The following is a 26,631-nucleotide window of genomic DNA, read 5'->3' as shown; positions in this document are numbered from 1 at the left end:
ATTATATTTTATACATTTATATAGAATTATAAAATATTTCTAAAATTATATATACATATATATATATACACACACACACACACATAAATATTTATAAATACATACGAATATATGTATAAATTTAGATTTGATACTTCAAATTAATAATGTAAGAGTCCAATATTTCTCTTGATTCTTCCACGAGAATACACAATATTTATTGTTAACAATCATTTCTAGATAATTTAACTAATACTTTTTACAATGTTTGTGCTGGCACACAAAATTATTTGAAGTCGCCATTAACGCGATATACGTGGTATTTATGCAGAATACGAAGATTTCTCGATACTTTTCGCGACTTTTCTTCCGATACTTTTCTATTAATATTCTCGATATTACGCTTATTTATACACGATATAATTTATTTAAATAAAATACGATAGTCGCCCGACACTCTTTTTCAATACTTTCGATATTATATGTTACTTGCACAGGTTGTTTATTCTCATTGTCAGTAACTTATGATTAGTTACAATTCAATCATAATGAGACAAGTGATTTTTACGTACGTGACATTATACCGATATAATTACTCGATGCGATCGATGATTACGTTTCTTTGATTGTACGAAGGTCGAATATTATATCCGCGTCATATAACATCCTGACGTCACAAATAATTATGCGCAATACATCGCAGATGAGAGCGCGAACACCACGAAATATCTCAACTTCCGATTCCACTATAGCTCTTGCGATTCGGTAAATCAGAAGCGAAGAAATCTAAATTTCTTTACATGGATATAATTAAAATCTTTTTTCATCTCTTTCTCTCTCTTATACGTATTAACATATTATTATTAAGAGTAATAAATTAATTCTCAAATAAATATTGTACCGCGCTATATATCTTAATATTGCGTTTAATATAGAAATTGGTGCCACATGATTTACAATATATCATAAAAACAACGTTTAATTCGCATACAAACGATATCAATGAGAAAAAGATAGATAAATAACAATAGCAAGAGAGAGAGAGAGAGAGAGAAAATGCGTGTGCGTAAAACACGGTATATAATTCTAAAAACTAATTATCGTAAAGATCGAAATGACATCACGTACCACTGATAAATCATTTTGCCGTTCTGTAACATTATGAACGACGTACATCCTTGAATGGATCAGTAATCGGACTCGCGTCAAGAATGTAAACAAAGCAGTCACGCTTGCTCTTTCCCCTCCCAGCCACTCTTCTACCCGCTCCCACCACGCTCACGGCGTCAACACAGTCTTTGAAACAATTTTCTGTTTAATAACATCTCGACTGTCGACGATTAATTTACAAGTTTATTTGCCATATATGGACGCGTTCTCTCTCCTCTCTTTCTCTTTCCTTTCTCTCTCTCTTTCTCTCTCCTACATAATTTATAATATCCAGAAAAACTAAATTATCTAATAATATCGCATCTCATTTATTAATAATTAATGGTAAAAATGATTATAATATTTTTCGCGTATTATATTTAATGTATACATACATAACTCTCAAGTATCCTTGTTTTTTTTTAACGAGGAACACAAGTAGACATTAGATCACGCAATAGAGAATTTCTAAAGTTTTTCTATTCGCGTGACGTTGTATATATATATACATATCTATGTGTATTTCTCTCTTCCTAGATAGTAAACTATACGTATCGAAGATTAATATGCAAAGAATTAAACTAATCAAAAGACCCAAGCAAGTATTTTTATTTTTTCTTCGATTGTGATTGGTTACGTCAATCTCAATCATTAGTACATCTTTGGACTTTAATGTCACGTTTCATAGAAACTAGTATCAAATTATTCAGCTCACGATAACCATACTTGATTCGCGTAGTATATTTGTAGATAACGTACGAGATCAATAATCGAAAAGTTTGATATTATCCGCGGATATAATTTCGATCGAGCATCGAGAAATGTTGAATAAAAAGTGTTGAGCGATCGTTGTATTATGTATGTATAGATATATTATATCGTCTATTATTATATACGTCTAATATCAGAAGTGTCGAGATATAATAACGGGAGAAAAAACATCGAGAAAAACAAGGTGTCGAAAAAATGGCGGAAATGCTGGGCATAGCATCAGGTAATAATCGTTATTATATGTAAACACATTCTGTTAATTAAGTGAACTTAATTATTAAACTGTTCTTGTGATTATTAAATGTTAGGTTAGGTTAGCGCGACATTGAATTGCGGAATAAATATCGTTGGTAAACAAACGCGTAGTGTTTGAAAGAATTGAGAAAAGTACAACGATCATTATATTATACATAATTATTGTATATATGTATATATATTAATTTTTCTTATTTATTTAATATATAATTTATTTAATATATATATAATTTATATTAATTTTAATTTCTCATAGGTGAAAATTTTTCTTTTAGAAATCTAAAAATTTCCAATCTTTTAGTCTCAAAATTTTTCTCGAAAAGCACAATATTATAGTCCATATCGATCTTAAGTAAAATAAAAAATTATTACCACTTTTTTGGAAAAAATAAAGGCATAAAGTTAGCATCCTACATATTTTAAAATTTTTATTTTGTATATTTAGTTACCTAAACTCTCTTTGAAATGTAGCAAAAATTCCAGAAGTCTTTCAGAAAAAATCAAAACTCTATTAATTAGTTCTGAAAATGGACTGCTAACTTCACAGAAAAATTATATAACGCACGACACACATAATGCGCGCATATACTTCTTCATCGTGTCGGCTCAACGATACGTTATGGTTATGCGCAATGGTCTCAAGAGACAAACTATAGCTCTCAGAAGTGCACTACGAAGCTCGTTTAATTACAGTATAGTCGTTTAATGAAACTTTCTCCGTCAATTAAGTCGAGTTAACTATTGCTAATTCGATAATTAAGATCCAGAACTTTAATCGACGCTTCCTAAGTATTTTATTATGCATATGCACGCACATAATATGCAGTCCTTTTACAAATAAAAGAACATGTGCAGTGTCCGGTTTGGCAAGTACGTTGGATTCTTTACGTTTCTATGTCCAGCTGTCATAAATGAAAAAAATATCGATATTGCAATAAGTACGAGGTATCATGTAATATCGAATCTATACAGTTTGCGAAAATCATTTTAAAGTTCAATGAATTTTTGTAATTGTTACTATAAATAACGGAACACGGATATATAACCGCATTGCATTACGCGCGGGGCTCGTTTGACTCGACACATTTAGATCCGATTGTTAACTTAAAGTCGGTCTATGAAAGAGAAAGTGGGTGAAGGCTAGAACGAACGATTTGCCACAATTACTTGCAGTCTCTTTCGCGCGTATTACACTTTGCCAACGAAACAAGTCCCACTGCGAGAAAGTACAAGTGTCTAAAACACGATCGACCGAGAAAGATTGCTCTGACGCACTCCTCAATCGTAGCAAACAAAATGCCATGTATAATACTTCGCATAAATAAATGAGGCAGATCCTTAGGGATGATCTGATCTATTATATTTTTGTGTTTAAAAAAAAAGAAAACAGAAATACTAAATAAGATGACATGATTTTTCTTTAATAAAAAAAAATTTAATTATAATTTTCTCTATAAAAATATAAAAACTTCAAAAATGCACCTCTCTTCTTTTTTTCTTTATCTGTTAATTTCTGTCAAATGTGTGTAAAAAAATTAAAAAATAGATACAAAGAACTTGTAGAATCAAACGAATTTATAAAATGGAAAATCTAATGCACACATGTTTGCTTGCAAAATATAAATAATATAAAATGTTTGTCTATTTCAATCAAATAAGTCCTTAATATTGCATATAATTACGAATATTCCATATAATTTTCATGTAAATGTATAATAAATGTATAATAATATGTATAATAATATGAAAATCACAGTAATAAAATTACTGACCTAATTTATTTTTGCTTTCTACCTTATATTAATTATAATATATAATTCACTATTGCTCTGTTAAGGAGAATGATCTTGACTACGGGGATTGGTCTTGTTTATTATTGATAAATATTAATTTTCACATTTTAATGAAATAGTGTTTAATTAACATTCTTTTTCATCATAAAATGCGGTGCATATCGTTAGTTATGTATGCATAGCTTCTCGAAGCTACTTACAGTCACGGGGACGGTGATTATAGTAAATTACACAATATCGACTAATAAATGTGTCTGCTATAAACTTGGTTACGTTCCGTTAACGACACGCCCTTGTTCGCATTTCTTTGAAATATCTTTTAGAATCGTTCATGGATGATTATCACAACGATTGAATAAGTCATATTCATTTAGGAGGAGATAGATTAACCATTTTCTTTTAGTCTTTCTCTCTCTTTCTCTCTCTTGCGTTTATATTTCATCGTAATTATGCACTTAGGATCAATATCTGATATCAAGATTGAAATTCTAAATTAATAATAAATATAATTATTATGAAGCTGGCGATTAAATATTCTATGCAAACAGTAGTAGATCAATACATGATTTATTGTAATGCAAATTATTAATTACGATATCCATTGAAATCGTTCAACTAATAATTTAAGAGAATCATGATATATGTAGTTTAATTAATTTCCATAGCTCTCTCCGTGAAACACAAGATATTATTCTCTAAATCTCTAATTTTCTAAATCATATGAGAACACTTTTTCGTCCATTTATTCAATATCTCTGCTATAGCTTTTTATCAATTAAAAAAATTTTTTCATATTATAAATCATTAAAAATCAATTATAAATCTTTCTCGATCGTATTTTTTTTTGGCCTGGTTGTGTACAAATCGTACAGACAGGTCACAACCTACCTACAAATCGTACACAACCTGTCTGTTAAAAGATAATACAAATTTGCGCAGTTAATTGGTGCCGCAACCGAAATCTGCCCAGGTGCTTTTTAAGGAAAATAACTGTACACCTTTTATGGAACAAATTACAAGATCATGCATCCGATCGAAGTTAAGCCGATCACGTTTGCCATAAATGTTTTATAGGTTTTCGAGCCGGTAATGGATAGGGAATGTCCTGTTACGGCTAAGCTCGTGACCGCCAAGGGAATAGCCAACCTAACACCTTTTAAACTTTTTATATTTCAGTAAGTTTTTATAAAATACTGGAAGACGCAGTCATCATAAATGCAAGCAGTATAAAAAGAGGATGTTCACGATAGTATAAAATAATACAAGATAATATAATACAAATACGACAGTATAAAATAATACAAATTATTATCTCCATATAAAGTAAATTTAATATTAAATGTTATTGTAAAAATAAAAAATTATTATTATATTATTATATTCTTGAAATAAATATATAATAAAATTACATTTATACAAAATAATTTTGTATAGATATAATAAAAAAGAAGCGACAAGGAAAGAAAGATGTTGATAAAATTCCTACATTAAAGTCGAAATATTAATAATTATGAATAAATGTGTGTTAATTTTTAAATAAAAATATAATTTCCATACTCATAAGAAATATTTTTTTCAAAACGAGCTTAAAGAAATTTTGGCTGCTGTATTAATTACTTGCGCAAATTTCTATTATTTTTAAACGATTGTGTATAATTGAAATAATAAATATATATATATATATATATATATATATATATATAATATATATATAAATCCAAAAAAATTTATAATTGATTTTTATTATTATTATGATGAGAAAATTATATTGATTTAACGATAAATAAAATACGCACTTCGCATGCTATAAAATGTCGATAACTCGCGATCAAGATTGAGTTAATGGTTTTGAAAATCATCAGGGTGTAAAGTCATTCAACGCCGAGAAACGGCCAATATTCGCATAGTAGCAATGTAAGGCCAGACATTACGTAGGTCTCATAGAAAGGAAAATGTTCGCCGATTGATTGATATTCAACTGCGGCAGTTTATAAAGCGATATTGCGAGAAACCAAAGCAATTGCACTTCGCATGCTGTTTAAAGCTGTTGTCGCGTTCGAGCACCTTATTTCGATGCTCGTTAAAGACACGAAAAATAATTGCGATATACTCTTATATAGGTTTTGCGACAGTGTAATTACAGATACGAAAAGATCTTATTTGAAGAATGTGAAAGTTTCTTGAGAGCATTTTTGTCCGTGTTTTTATAAAAGATTTTTATCTTACTTAAATAATGTTTCATTTGCATTTTTATCATTTCAGAAAAAATAATAGATTTCTACTAAAATCACAAGCAATATTCATGTTTTCTGGATTAACGTGATCGTTTTCCTCTGATAATTATACCTTGCGACAAACATACAATTCCGAATGTCCAAGATATACGAGTTTCATTTGCAGAAATAAATCATTAGGACACGATTGAAAGGCGGTAACAATAATTACTTGACGAACAATAATATATAAGATTATAAATGGCATAAACACGTTATTTACGCGCGCGTTTAATGCAAAGAAAATAATTTCTCCTCTGATATATGTGGACGTGTACATGTCATATATACAATGTCTAAACGCGAAATGTCTAAGCACAAAATTACACACGTTTCGTAAATTTGCCACGCACGAATTAGTATGCAACGACAGGTTCTCCGCGAAAGTAAAAGTTATTGAATAAAATCGTATTCTACATAAACAAGCGAAGCATAAATAATTCCAAAATTAACTCTGATCGATCAGTAACTGTACCGAAACGATTCCAGTTGCAGTTAGATTGATAAGCCATACGCGAGTGTGCTACGGAAAACTAAATCCAAAGCCAAAAGCAATAAATCACTATAGATTAATTTGGATTTCACATAATATATTTTTTAATTTATTTTTTACTTTGTGTGTTATGTATAGCTATATTAATCATCTATATATGTAACTTATATAATTTTTTTTAATTAGTTTTCTCAATAAATTAAGAATTATTGCTTTGAATCCTTTCAAAATAATAGAGAAGTCCAAACAAAATTTCACTGTTTCCATAAATGAGTTTCATTTTGACGTTGTAATTAAACATTTTCTTAGATTTTCTTAGATAGGGAAGTAACGGTAAGTAAAACCTCACTAGATCCGGATAAAGATTGCACGAGTAAGTGGTTTATATTGCGCTTACAAAAAAGAAAGTAAATTTACATAGAAAAGAATTCGCTAATTATGTATATTAATACAGATAATTACATCTTCACAATCATGTTTCTAGAATAAGAATGTGCGATGTAATGAGAAGATTGTACATTTATCTATCTGTTAATAAATAAGCATTAATCTATATCTCCTTTGTACAGATTATTAAGAAAATTATTAAGATTATTAAGAAGATATCGCATAATTGCAACAATGAGAAGATAAATAGATGGATTTAAATGTAAATAATAATATTTTTGCGTGTGGAAACTCACGATATTTTATATATTTTAAAAATCCGACTTTTTGGAAACTTGCTTTAAGAAGCTGTTTCTTCATATACTTATTATATTGCGTTCGAAAGATATTAAATCACTTTCACAATATAATACTAATAATAGTTCAAAAATTTCTAAAAATTGTCTTTCATTTTTTTTCTAGCACAGTAACAAAATTTGCGCTGGATATCTTTCTCTTTATAAAAAAACCTATGGAATTTTTTCTATTAATATTATAATTTGTACTTATTAATATCTGCCATTTTTGTACATACTTTTTAAAACTAACATACATTTCATAAACAATAAAAGATGAGAAAAAAGATATTAAACAGATAAAATAATTTCTTTTGTTAATAAAAGAAAAGCCTCGATTTTATCGATCTAAATTTTCGATTATTTTATATTTCATCATATTTATAAAAATTACTGAAAATGAATATCATAAAAATCTTCATATATCTTTATTATCTAAATATTTTTTAAAATTAATATAGCCAAAGTTCCCTAATTAATTACATCTTAGAAATTTAAATTTTAAAAAAATTAAGATTAAATTTAAATTTAATTTAATTAAGATTAAATTTAGATTAAATTTAATTAACTAAATCAATCAACTTAGAAATAAATTAAATAATAAAAAAAAATTTAATTTTTCTTAAATTTAGTTAATTAAAGTCCTGTGGGCAAAACCTAATTCCAGGATCATAAATTCTAATGTTAACCGACGTATTAGAAAGGTAGCTATATGCACCTAGCGCGTGCAGCGATCGGTATCCGTGAAAGTCTAGACCTCCGTTCGCACAAGCTTGTTGAGGAATCACTCTAGGTGATCTGTACCCCGGGCACTTTCCAGCCGATGACTTGTTCGATGTGACGTTTACTTTGCGGTAACGGATATCCAGTCCCGTAACAGCGGCCACAAGGCATCGCCTGTAATCGAGCGTGTCCTTCGAGAACGGCATTCACTGATGCTAACCGATATAAAATGCTACTCAGCCTTAGAATAACAAGAGAGTCCTAGTTTCGTTACGCCAATGAAGACTAATTCGATCGAAGTCAATTTATTATCGTTACATTTTATGTTTTACAAATTAATGGATATTTTATACAACCGATATCGCGCGGATATTGATTTTATTACAGCAAAATTTGCTTCTCACACGTTCAATACTAGCGTATATATTCTTGAAAATACAATACCAATTTATTAAAAATAAAATTTCAAATTATCTATTAATTACATATTATTCTATCACATTTTGTATAAATAAAGTCTAAATTCTCTGGGTGGAGTATATTTGCCAATTTTATTTTAATCCCTTAAGATGTCGCGATATCCAAAACGCCGATTTAATTAAAAGATATAATTAAATTTTAGTGGCGCACTTAACAAAGTAAGTCTGGAATATGTGCGCTTTGCATTACCCCGTATACGAGAACTCTGTTACGTTATTGGGCGTCTATAAGTCGTATAGCAATTCACGGATAAATTCGTTGGAACGCGCGGGTGTTAAAAGCCGCGCAAAACTCCTTTCACCATGCCACCGGACCAACGAAGCATGCTACAGACGGATCATTGCGTCTAACCGATCGAATGGCCACTCTCAAATGATTCACGATTAAACTCGATCGACTAGTTCCGTTTGTTGCTTGAAATTAGAGCTGTCGGCGAGTAAGAGCCAAGTTATAGTAACCAAGTAATTCTAATATTATCTAAATAAAGCGAGTTATTTAAATACTATCGATTATTTACGATTTATTTAATCAAGATAAGAAATAATTAATTATTGAGAGAAGATACGTTTTATAATAAAGTAGCAATTGTGCAAAAATATATCGATATATAATAATTAAATATATAATTTAAATATTATACTTATGTATTGTTTTTTGAAAATATTATATCATATATATAAAATTATTAAATTCTTTAATATAAAAGAATGTATCACATTTTTATATATTTATGTTTTTAATTATATTTAATTGTACTTACTATATGAAAAATTTAAGCAATAATTGTACACAAATTTTAATCACAAATTTTTAAATATTTTTTAAGATTGATAGTATTGATAAATCATGTGTATTAATCTTAGAGATACAACATTGCTAAAAGAAAAAATTGCTTTGTCACATTTTATTAACCTTCACAAGCCTATATCCTGTTAAAAAATGGAACAAAAGAAAGGACAAATTAATGATAGCGTGACGTGATATACGTCAAAATGCTCAAAACTATTTTTAGCTCACCCGGAATTCGTTCCAAAAATCAAAGGTTACAAGAGAAAGGATTATTAACCGGAAGCAGCATTACACCACAGTATATCTGTTCCGCAAACTGCTGCGTTATTTGCATATTAAATTTAATCCACTGTATCAAAATTCAATGATTTTGTGTTTCTTTTCGTATTTTAATTTATAAGTAAATCTTGCATATATAAATATACACATCATATATACATATTATTTTTAATATAATTTTTTATCAATATAATTTTTTAAAAGATGTCATATTTTTCTTTCTTCTTTTTTCTTTTGCTAAAGAATTTATTGTGGATATATTATTAAATATTCTTACGTATAATATATACACTTTATATAACTTAAAATCAAGTAGAATTGATTTTGCTATAATAAATTTATTAAATTTTTCATTAATGTAGTGATAGCAATTTCAATAATTTTAAGTTTTAAGTTAATTTTAAGTTCAGATAAAATTTAATTAGGAATCGTACGTACTATGTGTGTGATTGCAGATAATACATTTTTAGATTGGATCGACCAATCATAATGCAATTGTTATACGAATTGGATATTCCAATGCAATAGATTATAATTATATTCAACTTTATATCGCTTTGTACTTTTACTCCAAATAAAATAAATAAAAAATTCCACAACAAATATGAAATTCGCATCTGAATAAATTAGATACATCCTACGATAATTATTAAACAATATAATTAAACAATAATACGTGTAAATAATACTTCATCAAGTAAATTAATCAAAGTAAATTAATTTTATATTGGCACATTTTCGAACATAACTTTTCATGCAAATCGATATAGTTACACAAGTAAGATTCTTTACAATTTGTACATTGCAGCAAATCGTGATGTAATCGATAAGGAATCACATATGTGAGCAACTCTAAGGCAATAATAAAGAAACGAACTACATATACATATTACGTTAGTTTTAAGATTGATACGATAAAATTGATCCGTTTTACGATTTCGCGCCAGTTTAAGTCATCATTTATAATTATGACGTGAATGATAGAGCAGTATTTTAGACAAAAATGGAGATAATTTATATTACATATATTTATGAATGATTTGCCATTCTCTTCATTTTTGACATTTCCTTTTAACTCAATGTTTCTTTTATTTTTAGAAATCAATAAATAACTTAATTAAGTGTGATTGTCTTTTTCTACTTCTACTTTTCTAGTCAAATCATGCTGTTTGAATACAATATTAAATAAAAAATGGTTATTGCTACATCAAAAAAAATCGTTTCATCTATTGCGCAAAATATATTTATCTACAATAATTCCACTAATTAAACCATTTATCACAACACAATACTAATAAGAATTTGCAACTTTAATTACGAACTATAGTTTTAAAATAACAACAAAATTTCTCGACTAGAATTAGAAATATATACACTTTTATTTTATAAATAAAAGAATATTATTATTTTATAAGTAAAAGAAATATTTATACTTTTTTAAAATTTTATTTAACAAATTTTCTGTCAAACTATTTTCTCAAATATAATTTAATTAGTGCAATATTACATATAACTTATTTCACATATATATGTATATATTTCATATCATACAAAATTTTGAAAAGAATATATGAGAGCAATAAAGGAAAGCAATAAAGAAAAATAAATATAAGCAATGCTTATTTTTAGATTTATTTTTATATTTAATTTAATTTTATATTTAATTATATTTAGTTTTATTTTTATATTTAATTTTATTTTCATTAACACTGTATTTCTAACTAAATTTTCTTTTTAATTCTTGGAAAAGAGAAGAATCCATTTTAATCAGATTTTGTACATAAAAAATTCTGTGCATGATGTAGCAATACCAAATTATTGCAATAAAATATGCCCTTTTGTGAATATAAAATCACTCACCACTCTGATGATACTTTCTGCCTTATGACATGCTTCCATTACGTAATGTATCTTCATCTGCTACAAATCCTGCATTTACAATTTATAATTATTAACATTTGCATTTTTTATTATTTGAATTCAGATTCTTTTTATATATTTTTCAGATAATATTTTTATAGATATTAATTCATATATGTTATCTTAATATTTATTTTTATTATATTAATATAATATATATTATATATATTTTTAATATATATTATATATACTTTTTTTATATATATATTATATATATTTTTAATATATTTTTAAAATTCTAATATAATTTATTAATATAATTATATATATTTTTAATATATTTTTAAAATTCTAGTATAATAATTTTATTATAATAATTTTACTTAATATATAAATTTAATATTGATATCAAATCACGAAAATGCAGCAAGAATAATAAAATCTAGCAGAATGCGCAAATAATACAATATAATTATTCATATCATTAAAATAATGCAAATAAAATAAATAAATTTACTCACCAATTGTTGTAATGAACTATTATCCTCTGATGATGACGAATTTATTCAGATCTCATAAAGTCTCGATCGTGTGGATTCACCTAACAAAAATATCATATATTCATAATATTTCATATTATCGATGTGATATATGGTGTTTATGTATAATATAACGATCGTTCGACATCTTTCTCGAATCTTTCAAATATTACACCTGTTTACAAGCGATATTTATTCCTGCGAATCAATATCATAATATATATAATTTTATTAACATTTAATAATCACAAGCGCAGTTTAATAATTAAGTTCACTTAATTAACGGAATCATGACATATATTCGACGTGATATACTGTATTTACACATAACGATTGTTACATTACCTGGTGCTATGTCCGGCATTCGCGCCATTTTTTCGACACCCTTTTCTCAATGTTTCTTCCTGATATTATACTCTCAATACTTCCGATTTTACATGCATATAATAATAATAGACGATATAATATATTTACGCATAATACAACAATCGCTCAACACTTTTTATTAAACATTTCGCGATACTCGATCGAAATTATATCCGCGGATAAAATCAAACTTTTCTGTTATTTCGTACGATCCGTTGACCACAAACATATACTACGCGAATCAAGAATGGCTATCGCGAGCTGAATAATTTGATACTAGTTTCTATGACACTAAAGTCCATAGATCATGCACTAATGATTGAGACTGACGTAACGAATCGAGGAAAATATAAAGATCCTTGCTTGAATCCGATTGGTTTAATTCTTTACACATTAATCTTCAATACGTGTAGTTTACTTTCTAGCAAGATTATTATATAGGAGAGAGGGAGAGAGAGAGAGAGAGAGAGAGAGAGGAAAGAGAAAGAGAGAAGAGAGAGAACGCGTCCATATATGACAAATAGACTTGTAAATTAATCGTCGACAGTCGAGATGTTATTAAACAGAAAATTGTTTCAAAGACTGTGTTAACGCCGTGAGCGTGGTGGGATAGGGTAGGAAGAGTGGCTGGGAGGGGGAAGAGCGAGCTTCACTGCTTTGTTTACATTCTTGGCGCGAGTCCGATTACTGATCCATTCAAGGATGTACGTCGTTCATAATGTTACAGAACGGCAAAATGATTTATCAGTGGTACGTGATGTCATTTCGATCTTTACGATAATTAGTTTTTAGAATTATATACCGTGTTTTACGCACACGCATTTTCTCTCTCTCTCTCTTTTGCTATTGTTACTTATCTATCTTTTTCTCATTGATATCGCGTTTGTATGCGAATTAAACGTTGTTTTTATGATATATTGTAAATCATGTGGCACTAATTTCTATATTAAATGCAATATTAAGATATATAGCGCGGTACAATATTTATTTGAGAATTAATTTATCACTCTTGATAATCATATAGTTAATGCGTATAAGAGAAAGAGAGGAAAAAAGATTTCAATCATATTTAAGTAAAAAAATCTAGATTTCTTCGCTTCTGATTGGTCGAATCGCAAAAGCTCTAGTGGAATCGAAAGTTGAGATATTTGGCGGTGTCGCGCTCGTCTGCGATGTATTGCCCGTAATTATTTGTGACGTCAGTGTCGTCAGTGTCGTGTTATATGGCGTGGAGATAACAATCGGGCTTCGTACGTCGAAGAAAAGTAATCATCGATCGCATCGAGCAATTATATCACGGTACAATATCACGTACATACGTAAAAATCACTTGTCTCATTATGATTGAATTGTGACTAATCATAAGTTACTGACAATGAGAACATAACTTGTGTAAATAAACGTATAATATCGAAAGTGTCGAGAAAGAGTGTCGGGCGACTATTGTGTTTTATTTAAATAAATCATATTATCACGTATAAGTAACCATAACATCGGAAATATCGAGAGAAAATGATCAAAAATTGAGATATTTGGCGGTGTTGTTCGCGCTCGTCGCGATGTATTGCGCATTATTCGTGACGTCAGAGTGTTATATGGCGCAGGTATAACGATAATCATCGATCGCATCGATAGCAATTATATCACGGTACAATACCACGATACATACCACGTACGTAAAAATCACTTGTCTCATTATGACAGAATTACGACTAATCATAAGTAACTGACAGTGAGAATAAACATAACCTGTGCAAGTAAAGATATAGTATTGAAAGTATCGAGGAGTATCAGGCGACTATTGTGTTTTATTTAAATAAATCATATCGCGTATAAATAAGCGTAACATTGAGAATATCGAGAGAAAAATATCGGAAGAAAAGTCGCGAAAAGTATCGAGAAATCTTCGTATTCTGCATAAATACCGCGTATATCGCGTCAGTGACAATAAAAGTATAAATAAAAGTATCAGTTAAATTATCTAGAAATGATTGTTAATAATAAATATTGTGTATTCTCGTGGAAGAATCAAGAGAAATATTCTTACATTATTAATTTGGAGAATCAAATCTAAATTTATATCCCCTATAAGCACACAATATTCCTAGGATATTGTACAAATATTAATTGATAATAATATTTATACAATATTTTAGGAATATTGTGTCTTATGGGGTTCATACATTTGTGTATATATATATATATACACACACACACAAATATGTGTATATAAATAATTTTATAAATTTTTTAGAATTAATTCTATATAAGTAATATGAAAAATATAATATTTAATATTTTTATATCACATGCGTATTAAATATATTTAAATTTAATGTGTTTAGGAACAAAGTGTTAGTGTAGTTAAGTGAGAACAACAATACAACAAGGATACAATGATAATATAGTGGGAATCCATCAGTACTATGGCAGTGCAACAGCAGTTTTATGATATGCAACAACCTGTGAGTAATTATATTTATATTTGGTATACAAATTATTGAATTTTTGTTAATTATTTGCTTGATTATGATTACAATTTTGTCGCAATAATATATTTAATCAAATATTACAATGTTATCTCTAATAAAGGAAAGAATATATATATATATATATATATATATATATATATATAAACAATATAAAGATATAAATATATATCTCATATAACAGTTAACAAAAAAGAAAAATATATAACTTATATAGAGAAACATTTATACAAAATTTAAATAATTATGCAATTAATTATACAAAATGTATATTTTTTATACATATTTATTTTATTTATTTTAATGAAAGAAATATCACATTTAAATATTTAATTAAATATTGCAATTAAAATGCAATATATATTTAATTAACAATGATTAAATTTACATGCATAAATACATTTATTGTATGGATATAACATCCAGGACGTGTAACAGAACATGTGTATTAAATCTGCTGGAATTAATATACTATATTTGTATTTTATGCTGTTTTTCATAAAGAGATTGGCTCTGATATTTATTAATATTAAAGTACTAACGGAACATGCTCGAATTAATATAGAAATTTTTTATCTTATATAAGTTTCTTTCTCTGTCGATGTATATTATCTAACTAGTATATTTTAATTAATTAACATGCATATGTGATATATGTTACTTTTTCTGATCTGATTAAAAACATTTTCTGCTGTAATACAACGTATAAGGGAATAAAATTAAGAGATACATTCATAATAAAAATACATTAATAATTAATAAATACGCAATTTATCCATAAGCAGAAAAAAAATCATTATGAAAACATGTGTTATTATTCGACCGAAACTCAATAAGTTTTTGAGTTATAAAAAAATATTATATAAACTTATATTAATCAATTGCATAATATAATGAGAATAATTTAAAATTGCAAATCCTTTTCAATTCTTCTTTTAAATTTCTTTTTATTATAAATTACAATTTTTTACTTGAGAATTTAATTGTGATTCAATATGCGATTAAAAAAAAACGAAAATAATATTATATTAAATGGACCAATATTTTAGCAGATTTTAACATATGATTTGCTTTTATTTCTAAATTAAAGTTATTAATTTTATCGTAAATATATTGAAAGAAATAGAACCATATTGCACACATAGAATCAGTATGAGACTATAATAATGGGATCCATTATGCGATGATAAATAGTCGTCATTTTCCGACAAGCTTATAAACGTTTTGAAGTTACATCGGCATTACTAATCAGCTGAAATCGGATAGATCATATAGTAAGATTAATGGATCCTGTATGCCAGCTGTTGAACGATTTCAAATCATGAAATGGCGCGATATTGTTAATTATATGTATATTGTACATAATCGCGTATAAAATCGTTAAATATAATTATCAAAATTACCATTGAAAAATATGTTAATAAAAATATATGAAAATATATATTAGCAGATAATGCTTTTTATAATAAAATATTTTTTATAATAAAATTTTTAAATCTATTCGAATAAAAAAGATCATGAAAGTTTCTAATGATTCAATTTCACCATTATGTTACGTACAAATTTAAGTACTTTAAATTAAGAGCAAATCAAAAGTATTGAGAAAATTTAAGATCAAAGAACAAAATTTTACAATAATATAATTTTTTATTAGGTAAAATTATAAAAGAATTCTGTTTATATGAAAATTATTTTATATTTTCAAAAATTATATATCTAATAAAATGCATACTTTGCTATTAGATCTAAATGCGTTTAGATATTTTGCGTTTATTATTACTTTTGCATCATGTTGCAGCTTACATAAATTTGTAAATTTTTTAAAAACAGAAAAAGATAGTCGTAATTTTAATTACTCTCGCAAAAATATTTGTATTTTAATTAATACATATGTGTACATGTGCGATTTAGTTAGTTTTAATTATTAGTATTTCTACGTTTCAAAATTATACATAACAGTTTAAGAAGGAGTAACTAAAAATTATAAGAAAAATTCATCGACTATCGATGCAATATGATGCGTTATTAATTTGTATGAAAATTTACAATGTTTATGCATAATTTTATGTCGCTGGACTTTCTCTCTTAATAAAAATGAACACTCGCGACTACAAAAAAGTAGACACAAGATAGCAAAAAAGAAGTATATACACTTTCAATCACAAATACCGGGCGTGGTGTAAATGGGATTAATTTCCTGCTTGCTAGTTAACAATTTCATCTCTCGTTCGGGGAAATTTCATCTATCGAGCGAAAGGAATCAATGACTATGCAACCATGATTTGATTATCAGAAAGAAGATCATTATTCCGTTTCCGAGACGAATTTGCATTCCACGACGATAAAATTCCGGAATGTCATTTCCTGTTAGCTTCTGATCAATCTACTGCAGCTTATCTATCCGCGTCGATTCCCGTGATTCCGAATCGCAACCTCTTAAGGCTTGCGTATCGCAGGAGGCACCGTTAATAAACACGATCCATTTTTAGTGCGCATTAACATCGGTTGCATTACGTTCTTCGGCAATCGCATGCCGAACTTTCTCCACGGGTTATACACCGGTTCTAATAGCATACATATATATGTATCCATATGTGCTGTTCTCTCTCTCTCTCTTTTTATCAACGAGAGCCTACGCATCTATATCGCCGATGCATATTATTGGCTGTTATGCAAAGGCGATTTATGGAGACCACCTTACAGGAATATCCTGAATTCATTCGCATTTTGATAAAGTATATGATCCTTATCTTTTAATCTTGGCAAAAAAAGACGAATGCTAAATTATATCATACTGAATAAAAATAATAACGCAAATATAAATTACAGATGACAAATATGTAGAAAAAAATCTTATACATTTATTTAATGCAACTTTCTGAGGATACATTATTTAAAAAAGAATAATTAAAATAATTAAAATAATAATTCCGAAAAAAATAATTCCGGTAATGATTAGATATAAATATACAAAAGGTAAATATTATAATTATAGAGCTTATACAGAAATAAATATTTAAAATTACTTTAATTTTATAAATAACAAGTCGCATTTATGTCTCCAAATTTCCGAATAACAAAATCGATTTGCTTCTGTATAAAAGCTACACACTACCATGTAATTAACAAACCTTCCCAGAGATTTTTAAATTTAATTAAAAGGCAATTTGTTCGAAGTCTCGTTTGTATCCTGTAATTTTTAGATTAAATTTCGTTTTATCACCGCAAAGCTCCCTGCTACGCACTGGAAATGTTTCCAAGAGAAATTAATTAATCTGCGTTAATTAATTTTTTTCTATCTAATAAAGGGATGGCAATCGTAAGCTGACACAATAACAAACTATTCTGTGTATAATATAATTACATTCATAATTTGTTTTTACCGAAATAACATCGTTTTTTTTTTACTAGACGCATATTTTTCTTTTCTTTCTCTCTTGTTGTTGTTTAAAATTAATTTCAGAATAAAAAGAGTAACAGATCATTGTAAAAAAAAGAAAGAGAATTTAAAAAACGTTGAAATCATACATGGTTATCTTTCATGTGCTGTCTTGTTAGCAAAAGAAGCATCGAACAGATTTATTCGTCTAAAATTGTTTATTAGATATTCGCTCAATGTATGGTTAATGAAAGTTTCATAGAACGCCATTTGCACGCGATGTTGTGTCTCGGCTACGTAATCGTTCTAATAACATATTGCAAACCATACGCGCGCACTTTTAACTTCGATAAAATACGATAATGGGCGCGCGATGTGTATTTTACTAAAGTTTACCTTATATTTAGTCCCAATTAACTCAATCAAGAAACGAGAAACTATTCATCCTTTTTTTTCCATGGTTTTGAAATATATATATTTTTTATTATCTTTCGAGAGGCAATACACAGTAAAAAATGAAATGTTGATTTTAATATTTTTCACACGTCCCAGAAAATCCACTCTAAATTTTAAGTTTAAATAATTGATTCGTCGTATGTCACTTATTGACAAACTAAAAATGTTAAATAATTGACACAATACGTTACATTTATTCTTATTGTGAATTTAAGTGTAATGTAAAAATAACATACAAATTAATTAAAAATTACATGAAAAAATAGTTACAATAACTCGTAAGAATTGTTATAGGACATTAACATATAATAGTAATTATTTTAATTTAAATTATTTGCAATAGCAACATTTGATTTTGGTAAATTTGATTATTTTATATGTCAAAGTTCAAGATTATTTGAAAATTTACTTTTCCTAGAATGTTAAATTGACTTTGAGACATGTTGATTGTTTAAAATGTTTATGTTAAAAATACTCAAAATAATATTCCATTTCTAAGAGACACATATACAAAGTGTTAAGTTATGAAGTTGATATAAAAATATAATACATGAAAACTTTATAAAAATAATAACATATAAGTTGTATGTTAATTTTACATTAAAGTAATAATCAAAACGTGTGGTAACACAAGAAAATTTTAACATATGGACGCACAATTTTTTACTGTGTATTCATTATCTTTCAAAATGTAGTCGCAAGTCGTGTTGCGTACGAAATGTGAAAACTTGTACAACGCGCAGGAAGGTAGTAAAAATTACAAGCATCTTGATTGCAATTAAAAGTAGCACGTCGATTCCGTTGCATTGGAGATCGATTAACGGGCAAGATAACGCAGCGTATCTCGCTTTTATTATCATCGCGAATTGATCGCACGGCGCGAATACATGCCTCGATCCCGTATTAATCAACGGCGAGTCGTGCAATCCTAAAGACGGCGGTGGCTGCCGGTAGTTCGAAACGCTTGGAAAATTGCAGCAGCCTTTAAACATGTAGTTTCTCTGTTGCGTCACGCGCGATTTGTCCCACGCATCGGCGCATAATTAAAATATTGCGCACTCTGCGGGATTCACGCTTTTTCTAGCTTCGCATGCGTCGCGTTCGGGATCGCCTAATTGGAAATGAATTAATTTAATCGTGGAATCTCTCTTGGTCGCGCGAGAAATCGACTCCGCTAATCGAAATCGCGTCGTCGGAACGATGATTTATACGTACATATACGCTTACATCTCATTCATTGTGCATTGTACTAAGAGAGACAAAATCGATCGCGATCGTTGGGAGACAATAACCTCCGTTAACTGTGGGAAGTGAATTAGTAGTTGCCTGTCTCGATCGCACAGAGTGATAGCGTCTTCCTTTATTTAAGCCTAATATATGTTTATATATTTTTTAATTTTTCATAAGATTTTTTTCTCATAAAAAAAAGAGTAAATTCTATTTTAGCAGAAATTAAGTCTTGGATTAAAATTGCGCTCAATTGTATTTATTTCCCTCTGTATTTATCGCTTTATTTTTTTAACTCATAAAAAGTCTTTATTTTTGGCGCATGATTTATTTCGATACTTGCGATTTATCGCGATTATATGCACAATTACATTTTTTAATTTATTATAAGATTTTTTTCTCATAAAAAAAGAGTAAATTCTATTTTAGCAGAAATTAATTCTTGGATTAAAATTGCGCTCAATTGTATTTATTTCCCTCTGTATTTATCGCTTTATTTTTTAACTCATAAAAAGTCTTTATTTCGATACTTGCGATTTATCGCGGTTATATGCACAATTATACGCGTGCATTCTCTTGTATCTGTTCTCTTGATCTTTGCTCATGTACACACGTTTTTCAAAACAATCGAACAAGAATAATAAAAAGAAGTGACGAATGAATAAGTTACGCATAGAACAAGTACAAAAACTGGCAAGTACATACTTATCGATGGTCCCTTTAGCCGATCACCCTACCGGAACGAATGAGTTCAAAGAGTTTGTGCGGTCGTGGAATCTACAAGAGGAGAGGGAAAATAACAGATCGCGCAATTGAGTCCTACAGGCCGATTATGAAATTCTCGGCGATCAATGCCAGCCGCCCGGTTTATATCGCGTCAACGCGCAGGTAGTTATTAAGCGGCGCGAGGCAAACACGCGCGAGCCGATCCTTCGCTGGGAGTCTTTTGTGAAATGTTGATACTTCGCGATCGTTGATTGCGGACAGGTGATACACATTAGACGGTGCGTTCTAATTGATCCGCTGTCATTGATTTCCTCCTATGACAACACGCGGTTCGATAATGATCCGACCGAAGAATTATATTATAGCCCGGCGCGTAATAAAGTCTCGGAGTTATAACGCTCTTAACAGGCGTGATTAAATCTTATTGCATGTTAATAATAATACGAGCGTGTCGTTAGACCGCCTACAATTAATGCTACGAGCAACGTATCGTCTGTGAAAAAAAATAAAATCATTAAAAAGCAGAAAGAAATATAAAATGTTCACTTCGATAATAAAGGTTCTAAGCAATATTTATCAAATTATGTCTTTTTAGTAACAACGTAGAATTAAACTTGTTAGTATGATATTACTCTTGAATTAGACTTTTATATTAGTCACTTGAGTTATGTATATATTAATCTTTTTCCTGACAAGGCTTACGAATAAATAAAATAATTAAATGATAGAAAAATACAAAAATTTTATTTTATTTTATTGGAAATAATTATACAAATAAATTAATAATATCAAATTAAAATAAATAATAATAAATTCAATAAATAAAATTTGAGGAAAAATATTTAAACAAATAATTAAGCATGTATGCAATACTGCATATTTGATTGGAAATAGAATCAAAGTTTATATTAATATCGTAGAAATATTCATAGCATTTCGTCCCTTGTATTCCCGATATATTCATGCGAGAACACGTGGAATCATTACGCGCGAATGATCCAGAGAAAATGTTGAATGAAGCGCGGAAGAGTTAGAAGAGAGGTTGCGCGGCTCGTGTCTCGAGGACGATCTATGATCTTGCCCGATCCGAGGACGTCTCGCAATCCTCAGTGATGCAATAAGCCTGTCCGTGTGTCCGTAAACTCTATCGCCTTCGTGGTGAAGACTCGATGATGCAAACGTCTTGGCAGCCTAGGTCACATGACGCTAGAAGACGCGCGCCCTGAACTTGGGAGACTCAAGGGAATCTTCTTTACATGTTTCTTTCTCGGACGCGCGCGCGATGTCTGCTCTCGTCACGTGTGTAATTGCGGTTTAATTGATGTCATATCCTTACAAGGATTCCGCCGACAGTTCATGCCGGTTTGTATTCCGAATGATCGCCGATCACTCTTGGAATAATAATATCGAATAAAAATGCGTTGCACGTATTAATTATAAATAGCGAAATCGTTAAATCGTTGAAATACTATAAATCGACAAGCAATTAAATAAAAAAATAACCTACGAATTTTTTAATTTCTTCCAAAGAAAGAAAGAGAGAAGAGAAATATTTAACAAAAGAATATTTTGAATGGAAAATTTTAATTTGATCTTATTTGAATTTCGTTATTTAAAATCCTATAAAATACAAATTATGAAGAATCTAACAATAATTGGAATAATTGAGGGTTTTTTTACAATCTTTATTATGAGGTTTACAATAAATAATTTAAAAAGTTATAAATTGAAATAATTAATTAAAAATGTTACATAATTAATTTGTAGATTATATAAATTATCTAATTATCATAATTACACATTAAAAACAGATAATTACGTAAAAAAAGTAGCAATTAAAAATAATTTAAGTGTGGCTCGTTGCATTTTTTCGCACATTTCACACAGTTTTTTCTACATAAATCATTTTCCCTTCTCCTATTCACGGCTCAACAGGATTAAAAGTAGATATTAGGAACAAAAAAGAGAACTTATAAAATTCAATAACAAACATATAAAAGTCAATCACATATAATTTTATTTTTGTCTATTTATTATAAAGAATAAAACAAATTTAAAAAATTTGCTATATAATATTAGAGTACTATAGTTTTAATAATTCCAGAGTTTATAATTTTTCTTTTTGATCACAATATAATTCTAAAAGTTAACTATGTGTGTTTCTATAAAAGTAAAAAGTTATGGATCGCAAAGTTTTATTCTTTATTTCTTAATTAATAATCATATGTAAGTAACATATAAAAAATATATGTAATATTTATTAATGATTTAAACGTATACATTCAAATCAGATATATAATATAATAACTATGTTTAAGTTATCTTAATTTATTTAAATATACGCACAACTGTTCGTTTAAAACGCGAAAAAAAGTGAATTCTACAAGAAAGCATATCTAACGATATGGTTTCGAGGAAATATTTAACAATTCTGCAATCTAATTCACTTTACGTTCTGAAATCTTACAGTGTGTCTCTGAAATGATATGTTAGACACTCCTGTTAAAAAATCGAACTGTAACGTATTAAAACGCATGCAGCCTCATGCATTTCATCGCCAATGCGTGTGATATTTACGATTCGTCAAGCATGTATATGAATATAAATACGAGTACATTATAGCTTACTTACTGGTTTATAAAATACGTCACGAATACCACACCTACTTGGGCCAGGCGTGGTACATGAAACTTCAGTGCCAAGAATGCGGCGTAAAAGTTGTTCCGTTTTATCCTGATCTTAGGACATTCTCTCTCAAACAAAATAATATTCTACAGTCTCATTAATTAATATCATCAATTATAATCTTTAAAATTTTAACACAATTTTGCAACACATGCAAATAGATATTTTTTAGTAAGTAATTACAATTTGAAGGCTCATTACAATTTTTTTTAAAAAATCGTATCAAGATATTTGTCTCGAAATAATATAAATTCACAAAATTATTCGATATGAGAAAATATCATATTAAATACATATTTATATTTTATTAACGTTTAACCAATTAAGTTGGGATTAATGCTGTAATTATTGATTATTTACATTGTGTTAAACGTTGCTTTATTTCAACGATATATAGTTATAAATTTAATATAAATAAATCAGAGCATATTTTAATATTGTTAAATATTTTGAATTATATAAAACGAAATAAAAGCCATATTGCTTCTTTTTTTACGAAATGGATGAATTGGTTTTCGTTTCCACTATTATATAAAATTAACAAAAAATAATAGGATATACATTGTAAGCGTATTAAAATATTTTGGTAATATTTCAGTTTTGATCTTTTCAAATTTCATATTTTTCCAAAATCATCATATTCAAATTTTTCTTAGGTCACTCTAAAACAGAATTTATTGCTAAATTTTCGTTTAATAAATTTTATCCGATTTTACAATGCTTTTCATATGGTGTAATATTGTATTAATTCGCCAATTTATATGCAGAGGTATATATATAGTAGTGACACATGTACGATCACTTCGCGACATTTTACTAACTGATATATGCAATCATGTAAAACGATCAATTTATCAATTTATATTCATTCAAATTGATTATGAAGAATTAAGATTAATATTTTTATTTTAATTTCTTGTCCATTTAAATAATATCATACTTTCTGATCGTGTTTAACCAACATTACATAAGAATGTATCTTTTTGTAATAATCAATTTTCTATCTCGCAATCTAATTTTCATGCATGTTTTTATATCTCATTTTTAAAATACGTAGAATGTACAAAACATTACACATACATATGTAAAAAGTTGAATTCAGTCTATTTCTTGCCGTTAGAACCGGTTCTGTCAATTTCACTAAACATTCGGAGTTAGTTTCGCAGTGTAGACTATGAAAACCTCTTGCTGAAAACAAGGTTTTTTACTTTACAAGTATCTACGCATGTATCATGCCTTACAAGGAAACGTTTGTTCAACCTAAGAGGACAATGCTCCGTGCTTTTTTTCGCAACGATGCTCTCGCATTTTCCGCTAGTCACTTATGTTATGGATCGTGCACTGTCTGCATCACGAATTTACCGATATGTGCTCGTTAATCTTCTTAATTAACGCTTAATTAACGCTCTGATTCTACGATTACTTTTTTCTGAGTATTCTTTTACACTCGAAATAGGAGTGTGCAATGTTTGGCAACACATGCTTTCATTATCGATTCGCAAAATATGACCTCCTATTTCACACTAATTTTATGTTAAAGAAATATTTGTAATAACAACAACGAATGTAACTACAAATTTAACTATAAATTTACAAGAACTATTCGTGAGTAAAACTGTGATTAAAATATCAAAATTTAAATTTAATGTAACGTTATACTAAAAAGGATCTTAGAATTCAATAAACAATGAGTGTTATTGTACATATTTTTATCGTGTACAGTATTGCTGGTTGTATCACTACCATAGATTTGTAATTAAATAAATATAAATTATATATATATATATATATATATATATATATGTATGTATAAAAAGATAAATATTTCTTTACTAAGTTGTAACGTAAACTATATAACACATAATTTTGTGATAGCTTCTTCTTTTTTAATAATAAAATTAAATTTAAATTATTGTAATAATTTTAAAGTTAATATTTTAATTAAAAATAAATTACATAATATTTACTTTATAATGTATATATATATATATATATATATATATATATAATATGTGAGATTATCTGTATAAATCTTAGTTTATTTAACTTATATATTTTTTAAATAGCTTGGATAGAACGATCAAATATCGAGTTAAAGTGACGGGTTATTTTGTAAAAAAAGAAAATAATTTTTTATTTATTCAACTTTTCTATCTACTTAAAATTATTTGGAAATATTACAAATGATTAACATGATTTAAATATTCGAATAAAATCGTCGAGATTACAACAGATTATTGACATATTAACTGTCGAATAAAATTTTGTCAATCATATTTCCATTGCTCAAATAACATGCATAAGAGTACAATTACAATTATGCTAAGATATTCACATTAATACATTGTCACGATACAAAGCGATATTCATTGTACTTACTTTACATCTCTTGACATTATATGCGGAAATACAAAGGCACCTGTCGATATTGCACGCACTTATTAATCATGAGAACGCAACAAAACTACAAAGAGAACAGACTCTCTCAATTCAGAATGCATTTCGATTGGCAAAGCGCGCCTTCTCATTGTTACAATGCAGAATTTCTCGCAATTTACCGCGAAAGTCCGGTGTTCTTTGTTTAAAAAATTCTGTATTTGTGAAACGTGCAACATGACATTACATAGGTAGAAATCGATCTCTCTTTCAATAAATAGTATCATAAATATGTAAATTGTATGCTATTCATCCATCTTTATTAAATTGTACGGTAATTCGTGAAAGAAGCAAGGAATAGATGCATAGTATTATAATCGGAAATAATATTTAGATCATGTTATTATTAATTCTATTTTTCGAGATTTTACAAGTTTTGCATCTTTAAGTTTTTTAAGAATTTCAAATATTTCAAAAATTTGTTACGATATATACATTTTCATTATAATATCTCTGCACATTTATTCAATACAATATTCAATACAATAGTCTTGATTTCATATTAATTTTAATTGATTTAAATTTTATTAAAAAAGTATCTCTTTTATATTCAAAGATACAATTAATTATTATCACTACCTTTTCTGCGATATTATATTGATGATAATAGTATGATGGCAATCAAGAAAGTTTGATTGTAATCTGAAGAACAGAACAATACGTCAATTATGGAGAATAGAAAATATTTTTAAGATCGGAAAATTGGTTCTCACTTCCTCGATCTGGCCATTATGTGTTGCATGATTTTGCATTATCCCTACG

The 26,631-nt window shown here is 28.1% G+C and overlaps 1 protein-coding gene across 2 annotated transcripts in view; it reads left to right on the top strand.

Moving 5' to 3' along the window:
- The first annotated feature begins 13,693 nt into the window (after nt 1–13,693).
- Nucleotides 13,694–26,631, top strand: part of LOC105253546 (laccase-5) — a 112,838-nt gene continuing 99,900 nt past the window's right edge. Inside the window, exons 1-2 of one of the 2 annotated variants that reach the window (XM_025410032.1) lie at nt 13,694–14,143; nt 14,817–14,936. The gene's annotated coding sequence lies outside the window, so the exon portion shown is untranslated. The remainder of the gene's footprint in view (nt 14,144–14,816; nt 14,937–26,631) is intronic. The other variant, XM_025410033.1, reaches the window with a different exon arrangement.

The sequence above is a fragment of the Camponotus floridanus genome, unplaced genomic scaffold (assembly GCF_003227725.1).
Source record: "Camponotus floridanus strain SB8 unplaced genomic scaffold, Cflo_v7.5 scaffold3, whole genome shotgun sequence".
Taxonomy (NCBI): Eukaryota; Metazoa; Arthropoda; class Insecta; order Hymenoptera; family Formicidae; genus Camponotus; species Camponotus floridanus.
This window is presented reverse-complemented; position numbering and strand designations above follow the sequence as displayed.